Source organism: Macadamia integrifolia, unplaced genomic scaffold, assembly GCF_013358625.1.
Source record: "Macadamia integrifolia cultivar HAES 741 unplaced genomic scaffold, SCU_Mint_v3 scaffold1566, whole genome shotgun sequence".
Classification (NCBI taxonomy): domain Eukaryota; kingdom Viridiplantae; phylum Streptophyta; class Magnoliopsida; order Proteales; family Proteaceae; genus Macadamia; species Macadamia integrifolia.
Window position 1 is genome coordinate 30,880 of NW_024868261.1, and position 11,208 is coordinate 42,087.

Here is an 11,208-nt window from a genome sequence, read left to right on the forward strand (position 1 = left end):
CCCCCCCCCCCCCCCCCCCCCTCTTCCCTTTGGTCCTCCTCCTACCATGTGAGGGTGACCCTAGTCACCATACTAAGCCCTTTTTCATGTCAAAGAATCTCAGGGCTTGTAAACCTGAGTACTTCAGGTGGTGCAATTGGTTTAAAAGATAAGAGAGGTTTGAAAAGAATACGGAGTATTGAGTTCCCTAAAATTCTACTTTTTAGTCATTTTTTTTTTATTTTTTATTACTAATTTCAGTCGTATATTCTCAAAAAAAAAAAAAAAAAAAAAAAAAAAAAGGTAAAATATTCAGCTTACGAAGTCCAACTTGTCACCCAAGCCCAAACTATATCTCGAACTGGTACATTTTAGAAACATAGTCTATTAATGTTACAAGGAGACTCAAACTCAATTCCTGTTGGTTCGAAAATGATGCCTAAATACTTGGCTAAAGTCATTTTTGTTTATCAGAGGCGTAGACATTTATATATATATATATATATCATAATCTTTCACATATGTATAAATATACATGTAAAATATATCAATTTGGAAAAATATATATGTTATACATACTTAATACACAAAATATATCTATAAAAAATATTAATGAAAAACTCCAAAATTTTCATTCTCGCACTTAACCTACAAGATCACTGAAAAGAAATCTTGAAAATTCAAAATCATTTCAATCCCTTTCATAGCCTAATCAAGCAAAAAAAAGTTATCGACAAGAAATAAAATAATTTACAAGTCAAGTGGCCAATTCGTTTCGTTTCATCTAAACATCGCAAATGAGATGGCCTTCCTTGAGAACCATAATCTAGAAAGAGAAATAAAATAAAAACAATTCCTAAGGAAGACTATTTTTACTAAAATAAAATCTTTCTTATTGATAACATTCTTTATTTACTACAAGCTCACGGAAACAATCATAAAAGAAGTAAAACCATTCATATTATTTTTACAATTGAAAACATTCATATAATGAAGTGTCTTATTCTAAAAATCCCATTAAAGCTTTCAATTAACTATACATATGATCTCCTTTCACCTCCATCAAGACAAAAGCTGGTGCAGTACTTCACACAACAGTTGATCCAAAAAGTACTCTTTATTTTTCTAGTTTATAAATATAATGCTGCGCTCATACATGGGATGCTGGTGGAGGTGGGTCAGCACCACCTCTGCAGCGATTATACTTGGTGCATTCAGGGTCTCGCTTTGGTACTGGAGGTACCCCACCTCTATAGCGATTAAACATGGTGCACCGTTTTGGAGGAATCTTGGGGATTTCAATGCTGCGTGCACCATGAGAGACTTGCAGTATCATTGCAAATACCAACCCAAGTAATAAGAGCCCAACTGTTAGGATGGAAGGCTTCAAGTTTTGGCCATTGTAATGACACAGCAAAGAAGGTTAAAAGAGTTTAGTGTTTGATGGATGATAAAGAGAGAGATGGAACTATTTACATTGATATAAACTGTTCAATAACAAGGTTTTGCCTAAAATTTAGGGTTTGGTTGGTTCAATGTGTTTCTTTTTTGGGTAAAATCAGTTATTACTAGTATTAGCTAGATGTTCCACCTAGGTTCTCAATTTCTGACATTGAATGGGATGCCATGGGTAAACCACGGTTCAGGTTTTCTTGAGCTTTGATTTGTGTTATTGTTCTTGTTCTTCTCTCTGCTGATGGCAATGCCGAAGGTGAAGAAAGAATGAGAAGTTTGTGGGTGCCCTTTAGGGTATTTGTAATTTATTCTTTTTGATCATTTTAATATATTCTTTTGCTGACCTTAAGAAAAAAAAAAAATATTAGCTGGATGTGGTTTGTCTTTACTTTGACTGTTTAAGTTGATGATGGTAAGTAATAGATGCTCAGGGGAAGTCTTAAAACTTTATTTAAAAATATATAGAAGTGTATAATTAGTTACTTAATACTGGCTAGAGCTAGTTAAATATAGTTAGCTGAAAAATAATCGGGCCTCATAAGTTAGGAATGGTCTCATTTTTAAAAGGTCGATCAAGTACCGACTTTTTAATTGGGTTACCAATATTTGGGCTAAACGGTTTTTATATAGGCTAATAACACATTTATCTCTAAACATGTTTTAAATGTGTTGGACTTCATCAACAGGCTCTAAACAGGCTCTAAGCAGTTTTTGTTCATGCATATGTTTTTTCCTCCTATAACCTGCTCTTCGTGCTTTAGGATTTATTTGATTGCTAATAGCATGAAAGTTTGGTGCTTTCCATTGTCAATTCCTAGGTTTTGGCTGGTTAACTCTATTATTGTTATTTCCTTACTGCTAGTAATCAAATTCACTTTTTTTTGATATTGACAACCTTCCTTTTAACCATAAAATAGATAACCTGCTTTGAATAGAATTGTGAATGCTATTCAAAATTCTGCAACATTTTGCTATTGATTTCTAGCTTTAAAGTTGAATATAGCTACCTGTTTTCAGCCTTACTAGCCTGATTTCAAGTGGTCTCAGAACATATAACAATCCCATCTAAAAAGCATAGGGAATGGATTGAAAAATATTGACCTTTTCTTAGAGTGATGGAAGAAAGGAAAATTCTTGAAGCATATGACTATCATTGAAACCTTTTTCACCTTTAACTGTTCCAGTGGCTGTATAGTAGTGATAGTTGATAAAGCAAATGGGTTCTCAGATGGGCATTAGAGAGATTCATTTTCGATGGGAGAATTTTATTCAAGGTGTTTCATTTTCATCCAGAATTTTCTGCAATCCTTGCACCTTATCTATAAGTAATATCCTTCATATTTTGAGAGTAACAGGTTTTTCTCACCCCGTGGGAAGGAGAGGTTTAAGATTTCAATGATATAGAGTCATCACCCAAATTAGAATCTGAGACTTACAAAGACTATTGACCCCACTAAAAACTGACAAAATTGGACAACATCAAACCTCTCACATGGCAGATATTTAGGTTGTATAGGAACACCTTCCAAGAACCAACATAGGTCGAACATAAATAGACTAAAAAATTAAACAAAATGACCAAAATGTCTCAGAGCTGAATGACCGTCAAAAGAAAAATTATAATTGAAAGAATATTGAGTTCCCTAATTTATTTTTTTTATTTAGTCATTTCTTTTTTGCGTGGAGGGTTTGGAGAGAGGATTTCTTGTTAATTTAGGTCATCCAGGTTACGATGTTCAGCCTATCAGCCAAGCCCAACCTACATCTAGAACAAGCATAATTTCGAAATATATTTTATTGAGGTTATGAGACTCAAACTCAATTCCCAGTGGTTCTAAAATGATTTCTTGCACACGCTCACTAGTGGGTTATCTAAAAATCTTAATGTTAGTAGGATTTTAGCCGTAAGATTTAGTTAACTTAAATACAACCATTGGATCAAGGAAAAATATCCACACCATCAATCCACCACGGCTACACCCTTTCTCTTTCTTCTTTCTATCTCCCTGCTCCCCCCTCAATTGATTTGTTATGCTACTCGACCTGAGTCCTGACGCCTGACTCCTGAGACATCTAATTTTAATCTTCATCTCTCTCTCTTAGTCGTCTACTCCCAGAATTGCAGCTTACAAAGTTCAGATTGTCACCCTAGTCCAAACTATATCTAGAATTGGCACATGTTAGAAACATATTAATTTTACGAGGAGACTCAAACTCAGTTCCCATTAATTGGTTTTAAAAATGGCATATACTTTTATATATATGTTAACTGATGTTTTTTATTTTTTATTTATTTACTAATTTCAGCCGTCTATTCTCAAAATTCCAGCTTATGAAGTTCAGCTTGTCACCCCAAGCCCAAACTATATCTAGAACTGGCACATTTTAGAACATAGTCTATGACTGTTACAAGGAGACTCAAACTCAATTCCCATTGATTCTAAAATGATGCCTAAGTAGTTGGCTAAAGTCTTTTTTGTTTATATAAGGCATAGCCATTTACATTTTTTCCGCTAAATATCATTTGTATTAAAATTGAAGGAGAAAAAAATATTCAAGGTATAAATAGTAGAATATCAAATCCACGCACCAAAAGGATGCTCCCAAAAAGACTAAAGAGAGCTAGCCCAAATTCCCCCCATTCGGCATTGCCATCAAGAGGGAAAAGAGATTAAAACCCCTAAAACCAGAACTAAAAACAAAAGACCTTATACCAAATGATAGCGGGGACGTCTTATCGCATCCATTTCCAAATCCATTCTAACCATATCTGGCCATGAAAGAATAGGAGCGAAAATATTATATTTTGCTGCCATTTTAGCAAGAAAATCTGCAACTGAATTTGCCTCCCTATAACAATGAGTGATTTTTCATACTAATGAATTCAAGAAAGGAAGCAAACCATACCACCACTGACGATAAAATCATGGCACCACTCCCTTGGAGAGCAATAAAACCACAACGAACGAATCACATTCTACCCATATACGTTGAATTCCCATGATTTTTGCCTGCTCCAAGCCTTCTATCACTGTCAGAATTCAGCTTCAAAGTTGGCCTTTACTCCTATTGCCACTCTGAAATTTCCTATAACCTAGAGTTACTGTTCCAAAACACACCACCTATACTTGCCTCGCTTGGATTTCCAAGCGAGCAGCCATCAGTGTTCACTTTTATTCAATGCCCGTTGGAGCACACCAACAGATTTCATACAATTCAGAGGCATTTGATTTGAAATCTGAACCCCAACACTCCTAGCACACATGATCTGAAATTGATGAGTGTTTCCTTGAGATGCAATAAGTTTGTGAGCTTATTTCATTCTGAACCATCGCAAAACATTGCTCAACTGATCTGCGAATCCCATAATGAAATCTTGAATTCCTCTCCAGCCAGACAAATCCCGACAGCCACACCCACTTGAAAGAAATTTTTTTCCTCATTAGTCTTCCCACCAGGACAACAAATGCCCCACCAGTTTGAAAACCGGCCAAATCCTCCCAAAATAGTCATAGAATTTCTTTCTGACATAAATGGAAAAATAACACTGGAAGAAAATATGATGAAATGATTTCAGCAACACAACATAAAACACACTTGGAAACGAGAGAAATACCTTTCCTTTTTTTTTTTTGCTAAAAGGTCATTTTATTAAAAGAGAACAAAGCAAAACAAAGAGAAATACCTTTCCTTTTAACCATATCATCAATTGAAAGATTTCCTTTCATCAATCTCCACCGAAAGATAACCTGCCGAGGCTGAATTGTAGTCCTCCAAACTATAGTATGCCACCTTATAGATGGGAAGACCGATGAATCACCTCCCAAACCGAATTGATCACAAAAAATTCCCGAAGAAGACGGACACCAATGGCAATTGCCTATCAACCGCAGGAATTATTGTGTTTTTGCCAATTCAAAACAACCAAAGAGAAAAAGAGATTCAGCCCATGGAAAATTCCACCTTCCATTGACAATAAAATCAGAAACCATAGAGGAAGTCCTAGTAAAAGTAACATCATCCAGCCCTGATGAAACCGAAAGAGAAGAATTGCCCAGCCATTTATCGGACCAGAAATTTATCTTCTTTGCATTTCCCATAGTCCACCGAATATTATCTAAGATTATATTCCAAAATTTTTTCAAGCCTGGAAAATGGAAGACAACTTACAACCATCTTTCAGAGAACCATTCTTATTAAAAAATCGAGCTCTAAAAAAAATTTTCCATAATATAATTTTCATTCTTGATCTAACACACCAGCTTACATAAGCAGGCGACATTCACATCCCTCAACTTTTGATCCCCAAACCGCCATCCTGCTTTAGTTTGCACACTTCCTCCTATTTTACCACAATTTTCTTGGGCACTTCCACATCCTCTGACCCTATGAAATTTCGAACCCATTGTTCCACCATTTTCACAACTAATTCTGGCCATCAATACATTCAAAAGTTTTGTACAGGAATACCTCAAATCATAGATTTTAGTAACTCCACGTGCCTTGCCATGGATAAAAGCTTACCTTTCCACCCTGTCCGCCTATCCTTGATCTTATCAACCAACGAGAGCATGTGGAACTTATTGAGACGACCCTTAAAAATTTCCACCCCTAAGTACTTTGTCGAAAGAGAAGCAACTTGAATTCCCAAGCATTCACTGATAAACTGTTTCCTATGAGGGGCCACCTTTCCAAAGAAAATCTTATTTTTATAAGTTGATTTTCTGACCCGAGAAATACTGATACTTAGAGAGGAAACCATGAAGGTTTCTCACATATCGAACTGATGCATCCATAAAAATGAAAATATCATCAAAAAATAAAAGATATGATGGGATAGAAATACCTCTTGGACCTGAAAGTGCTTTTAATTTTCCTTCAGACATAAGGCCCTTCAAATCTCTACAAAGCACCTCTTTAACCACAATAAAAAGAAGAGGAGATATTGGATCCCCTAACCTCAAACCCTGACCAGCTCCAAAGTAGCCCACATGACCTCAATTAATCAGGACCAACATTCTGGAAGAAATCATGAGCTAATGAATCCACTGCACCCACCTTGATGAGAATCCGAATTAACGAAGAGTCACAAATAAGAAGGCCCATGAGAGAAAATCATACGCCTTCTAAACGTCCAATTTGATCCCCATACCAGCTCCTCTCACAGCAAAGAACATCAAATTAGCTAGGTCAGACGCTAAACTGATATTCACACATATGATTTTCCATTTCTGAAAAGCCCCCTGCTCTTCCTATACCACCCTCGAGAGAAAGGGAGAAAGCATGGAAGCAAGAATTTTTTTCCTCGTTAGTGTTCCACTAGGACAACAAACGCTCCCCCCATTTGAAAACCGGCCAAATTGCCCCAAAACAGACATAAGTGAGAAAATCCCACTGGAAGACAATATGATGAAATTATTACTCAGCAACACCACATAAAACACACTTGGAAAAGAGAGAAATACCTTTCCTTTTAACCATATCATCATTTGAAAATTTCCTTTTACCATACATATTGGGAGAAATTTGTCAAAAGAGGAAGCCCCTTCAACCTTTGGGATCACAGTAATAAAGCAGTTATTCACTCCCTTTGGAATCTGACCTTTCAAGAAAAAACTCCTAACTGCTCTGCAGCAGTCCCATTCAATTATATCCCAACATTCCTGAAAAAACATCCTGAAAAACCTTTAGGACTAGGAAAGCTATCTGGGTCCAGCTCCCAAATTGCCCTCTTGATTTCCTCCATTGTTGCAACAACTTATAAAACATCATCATCCCTGTAATTTAGCTCACTAGGAATATAATCCAGGAGTTCACTATGATAAACTGGAGAAAAACCCTGTAAATCTTCATAGTACTCAATAATATAGGAAGAAACTTCCTTCGGATCCGAAATCCAAGAGCCATCGCCTCGCTTTATAGAGCTTCTCTGATTTCTAGCACATCTCATTTTAACTGAAAGATGGAAGAATTTAGAATTCCTATCCCCATTCTTCATTCATATTATTTTAGCTTTTTCTACCCAAAGCTTCTCCTACAAATGGGAAGCTTTCAAAAGAGCCATTTTAGCATCAACTTCCTTACTGAAAAGATCATCAGACATCCTCACTGTGTTAATTGAGATTGAACCAATGTCAGATCATCAGTTGCTTTAGCCACCTATTCATTCAAATTCGGGAATACCTCCTTTCCCCAGGATTGCAACACAAACTTTAAAGATTTTAACTTCTGAGACAAAACAAAGCAAGGACATCCCCTAACCTCCATACCTCAAGCCTTCTCTACAATAGAGCTAAAACTTTCATCCTCCATCTAGAAAGAATGAAATTGAAAGGGAACATTTTTCTTTCACATATGTACAAATTTACATGTAAAAATATATCAATTTTGGTAAAATATATATGTGATACATACTTAATACACAAAATATATCTATAAAAAATATTAATGAAATGAAAAAATCCAAAAGTTTCATTCTCGCACTTGACCTAAAAGGTCACTGAAAAGAAATCTTAAAAAACTCAAAATCATTTCAATCCTCTCATACCCTAATGAAACAAAAGAAATTTTCAATAAAAAAAAAAAAAATAATAATTAACAACTCAAGTGGTCAATCTGTTTCATCTGAACATCGCACATGAGATGGCCTTCCTCAAGAACCACATTCTAGAGAGAGAAATAAAGTAAAAAAAGTTCCTAAAGATGACTATTTTTACTTTCTTTATTTACTACATGCTCACGGCAACAATCATAAAAGAAATGCAACCATTCACATTATTTTTACGACAGAAAACCTTCATATAATGAAGTGTCTTATTCTAAAAATCCCACAAAAGCTTTCAATTAGCTACATATAATCTCCTTTCACCTCTATCAAGACAAAAGCTGGTGCAGTACTTTACACAACAGTTGATCCAAAAAGTATTCTATATTTCTCTAATCTATAAATATAATGCTTCATACATGAGCTCTCTTTGATCAATATTTTTTCTTTTTAGGTAAAAGATCAAAGATAATGCTTCAAACATGGGCTCCAGGTGGAGGTGGGTCGGTACCACCTCTGCAGCGATTATTCTTGGTGCATTGAGGGTCTCCCTTTGGTACTGGTGGTAGCCCACCTCTGCAGCGATGAAAAATAGTGCACCTTTTTGGAGGAGTCTTGGGGATTTCAATGCTGCGTGCACCATGAGAGACTTGCAGCATCATTGCAAATACCAACCCAAGTAATAAGAGCCCAACTGTTAGGATGGAAGGTTTACAAGTTTTGGCCATTGTAATGACACAGCAAAGAAGGTTAAATGAGTTTTGTGATTGATGGATGATAAAGAGAGATATGGAACTATTTATTTTGATATAAACTGTTCATTAAGGGTTTGCCTGAAATTTAGGATTTGGTTGGTTCAATTCTGTTATTAGTAGTCACTGGATGTGGCTTGTCTTTATTTTGATTGTTTAAGTTGGTGATGAGTAGTAGTACATATATGCTCTAGCTTTGAGGGGAAGTCTTAGAACGTTCATTTAAAAAATAGGAGTTACTAAGTATTGGCTAGTAGGAAGTGGGGTTGGAGTTGGCAAGAAATCTTCACCTCAGGAAGTGTGTGGTTTTGAGTTTGACTCCTTTTATATCCTTGGAACCACTCGCACGGCGTTGTTTAATTAGTGCTCTTCGTTGCTCTCAGTGAAAGTTGAATGACTCTTATTCTACCTCGATATGATCCGATTCATGCAAATGTGGAATCAGTATGATCCCGTGGGATTAATTCCGCCTGAAAGTTCTTAAACTTTTATTTAAAAATAGGAGTGTATAATTAGTTAACGTTTTTAGTGGCTTCTATCCTCATGTGGCCGATTTTATTGACAATGATGCCTGGAACCTTCCTCCTATTAACTCGACTCTTCTGCAGCTGTCCTTCGATTCCATTCGAGCCTTGCCTCTTCCTTCTACTCCGTCGAAGGGTAAGTGCATTTGGAAGCTTGATCCTATAGGTGTCTTCTCAGTGAAATCGGCTTGGAATAATACAAAAGCTGTTTCCCCTTCAGTCCCCTGGGCTTCGGTAGTTTGGAATAAATTCCTCCCTCCGAGATTATCTAACTTGGCTTGGTGTTGGGTTCATGGTAAACTGCCAACCGATGACATTATCCAGGCTAAAGGAATCCACCTTCCCTCCAGGTGCGACCTATGTGGTGAGTATGGTGAGAACTTCAATCGCTTATTTTTGGAGTGCATGTATTCTTAGGATATCTGGTCCAATTCTGCTGCCTTGTTCCATCAGGCGTGGGCTAGTAAACCCTCTTTTATTGAGGTCATTAAATGGTGGAAGAGCAAGGGTAAGGGTTGGGCTCTAAAAGACCCTTGAATGATTGGTTTATGTGTGATTGTTAATTCTATTTGGAGTGAAAGAAATCTCAGAAGATTTGAATCATCTGCTCGCTCCTCTTCTATGCTTCTAACAACTATCTCTAAGGAGGTAAACTTTATTTGCAATGGTATGAGAATCTCTCCAAAGTCTGCAAGCGATCTTGCTCTCAGTAGAAGATTTCATCTCAAAAATGTTTGTAACTCTCATCCAGAGATCTTGGAAGTGCGATGGAGCAAGCCCCACCCGAATTGTGTCAAGTTGAATGTCGACGGCTGCTCCCTGGGGAACCCTGGTAGAGCTGGAGGTGGTGGTATTTTTCGTGACCAGGTTGGGAAAAACCTTCTATGCTTCAGCATTTTCCTGGGAGTGACTAACAACTTCGCAGTGAAATTTTGGAGTATTATCAGGGGTCTGAAATATGCCCATGATCTGAATGTGCAGCGGATTTAGATCGAATCTGACTCTGAATCTGTGGTCACTTTGTTTCGCCTTAGGCTCATCCCCTGGTTTGTGCTGCAGGATGGTCAAATCTATTAAGTTATGTAGACTCTATTGAGTGGAAGATCTCTCACTGCTTCAGAGAAGCTAATCCCATCGCGGATTACATTGCTAAAGATGCTGCTAAGTCCGGTTTCTCGAGGGTGAGAACGGACCTCTCTTCTTTCATTACCAGCGAGCTCCTTCTAGACGAAGCTGGACTACCTCGATTTAGATTTCTCAGATAGCGGCTGTGAGCCTCTGCTGATGGCAATGCCGAAGGTGGAGGCTCCTGCTATCTTTTTTGGTTTTTTCTTGTATCCATTATTTTTTCTACTATTTTAATAAAATTCGGTCTTCTAGCGAAAAAAAAATCAGTTACTATGTATTCCATTGTAGGAAATAATGAGTACTATACTAATAAAAAATAAAGAAAACATTAGAGATTCTTTTATTTTGAAATGGAATTCTTACACCACCCCTCTATTAATATAGAGTTAATCAATTCCAATGGGCACCTAAATCTGTGTTTTACAAGTTGGGATTGGATTGGATTGGCCGAGATCGATCTTGATTCTGGCTGATCTGACTTGGCCGATTCTTGAACAGAAGCTAAGGGCTATGGCATTCTTGGGTTGATTCTAACCAATAATCCTGATTAGATCCAAGACAAATTCAGATCCCGATTCCAAGTTCTTAAACCCTAACCTAAATACCAAAATGGTAGAGCACAAATTAGATATCACCCATGTTAAGGTCAATTGGGGACAAAGTAAATAACAACTTGCAATTTTTTTTTTTTTTCTTTTCTTTCACCAACAGTCCATGCTGACAGCCTACTAAATCTAGAGGGACCTCACCGTTTAGGAAGTAACCATAGAAACAATGGAACCCACAAATTTTTTTTTTTATCCATTTACATACATTTATTTTTTTT